Genomic DNA, 2,829 nt, shown 5'->3' on the forward strand with positions numbered 1-2,829 from the left:
ACATTCCTCTGCCAAGAATCCCTCAGCAATTGAACCTTCAAGATATCTTTTATTCTGAACATAAGTTTTTAACTTGAGAAAAAACCTGCAGTGAGTACATCTAATTAGTATTATAAAGAGATGCGCTGGGTAGGATATAATTATATAGTGGTACTGTAAGTAAAGTAGTACCATTCAATAGGGTACATCCACCAGTAATGAACGGGCCCACCTAGTTTAGCTTCAAGAGGAAGATGGATAACTAAATGCACCATTACAGTGAAGAATGAAGGTGGGAAAATCTTCTCCAACTGGCATAGACAAATTGCCACTCGAAGTTGAAGTTTGTCCAACTCATTTACATTAAGAACTTTACCACATAGAATTTTAAGAACATTACAAAGTTCTGAAATTGCATGTGTAACGGGCTTTGACATTGATGGCCGTAGGGCAATTGGGAGTAGGTCATGCAATAATACATGACAATCATGTGATTTTAGAGAATGCAATTTTCGTTCCTTCTAATTCACGCATTTGGAAATGTTCAAAGAGTATGCATCCGGAACTTTGATATTTTTCAGAACTTGGTAGAACATGTCTTTCTCCCTTTTTGTCATTGTGAAAGAAGCAGAGGCAGTCTTATTCTTCCATTTGGAAGATATTTTAGATGAAGCTCACGGAAGATTCCCATTTTGGCCATATCAATTCTGGATTTCATATTATCCTTTAATTTCCCATCAATGTCAAGAATAGTTCAAACTATATTCTCGCAAATGTTCTTCTCAATGTGCATGACATCAAGGTTATAGTGTAGTAGGTTATGCTCCCAATATGGCAAATAAAAAAAGATACTTCTCTTCTTCCATAAATCCGCACCATGCAAGCCATCTTCGTCTAGGTCCTCATCATCACTGTCTACATCACCATCCCGTTGTTTTTTTCTTAAAGTATAAGTTGTTGATTTACTTAAGTTACCTTTGTTATGTTTTCCGTAGATTGACTACACATCTTTAAGCTTTAATAAAATGTCTGAACCAGTAGGGATTGAAGGAGGTCCACGCAACTCTATCGTACCATCGAACAAATGCTTTTGAAATATGTATAGATGATTTTCATTTAATCATTGCCGATGAGCCAAGTAACAAAATGTTTTCCCATTAGTTAACCACCTTGAACAAATATTTGTAGAGAAACACGGGCATGCGTATTTTCCTTTTGTGCTCTAACCTGATAAATTGGCGTATGCTGGGAAATCATTTATAGTCCATAGCAAAGCTGCCCACATGCAAAAATTCTGTTTTAAGGATGCATCATATGTGTTGACACCAGCCCACAACTGTTTAAACTCTTTAATCAAAGGTTGCATGAAGAAATCAATGTCATTACCTGGGCCCTTGTCACTCGGAATTATCATGGACAAAATAAAGGAGGATTGTTTCATTCTAATCAAAGGTGGCAAGTTGTAAGGAATTAGTACCACTGGCCAAGTACTGTACGAAGTGATTAACAACTTGAATGGGTTAAAACCATCGGAGGATAAGCCAAGCCTAACATTTTGGGGATCAGAAGTGAAGTCCGGGTATCTAGCATCAAACGACCTCCATGCCTCAGCATCGGCTGGGTGTCTCAAGTTGCCATCTTTTGCATGACCATTAGCATGCCAAGACATATTAGTAGAAGTTTTTGATGACATGAATATCCTCTTCAGTCTTGGTATCAAAGGAAAGTACCTCAGAACCTTCATTGGTCGCTTATGGAGTACTTAATGACCATCGACATTCTCAGGTTGGGTAGATTCAGTAGGCAACCATTGAGAAGCGCCGCACACATGACAAGCCTGTTGTATTTCCTTCTCCTCCCAGTAAAACATACAATCATTTGGGTAGTTATGGATCTTCTCGTACACCAATCCTAGATCTTTTATGACCTTCTTTGATTCACGACAATTTGCTAGAATCGTGGACATAAAAAAAAACTCCTTCAAAAAGTCAATCAAGTAATCCATCCCTTTCCCAGTCATACCACACATACATTTTAGGTTAAAAAGACGGATACAGAAATATAATGTAGAGTGCTTCGACCCGTCATAAAGTTTTCCATTCATGTCTTCAAGCAGTTTGTAGAACTTTGACGCTTCTTCAGAAGGTTGTTCTTCATTTAACCCCTTGTGGGTTTCATTACCACCTTCCATTCCATACCATCTTGTCAGGCAGATGTGTTGTTTGTTGTAGGATGCCTAGTAGAACTAGTTGAAGGAGTGTTTCTAGGAGAAGTTCTCGACAAAGGAACATTTTCTCCATGCAAGAACCAACAGGTATACCCTTTCAAAATACTGATGCAGCGGTATACTCGAGATTGTTGATTCGCCTTCGAATGCCCGGTAACAAGTTGTCCAAACCCTGTTGATCAAAGATATCTAGGAATTGGGAAGAGTAAAATCTTATTACTCAATAAAATGATTATCACAAAACTGATTTTCTCTTGCCCATAGGCTTACATTAAATAGGCTAAAATAACACTAAGAAAGGAGATAATTCAAAAATTTATCAAAAATAGTAAATTCTTAAATATCAACAAGAAATAAAAGATCTATCAAAATAAAGACTATTGCCACAAACGGCTCACTAATCAGAGATTTTTATCCTAAGATATAATGAAATCAATTATTACTAAAAACAACAAAATTAGGGTTTTTGAGGCCTAAACGATGGAATTTGGCCAAATTTTGATATGACTCACAAGCTAAGCTAGTGACTTGTGTTCGTTGACCCGTTTTCCTTCAAGTGAGACCCTTAAAAACCAAAACTCCACTGCTTAAAAAATTACCAGAATACCCTTATTAGGCCATAT

The sequence above is a fragment of the Dioscorea cayenensis genome, chromosome 1 (genome assembly GCF_009730915.1).
Source record: "Dioscorea cayenensis subsp. rotundata cultivar TDr96_F1 chromosome 1, TDr96_F1_v2_PseudoChromosome.rev07_lg8_w22 25.fasta, whole genome shotgun sequence".
NCBI lineage: Eukaryota > Viridiplantae > Streptophyta > Magnoliopsida > Dioscoreales > Dioscoreaceae > Dioscorea > Dioscorea cayenensis.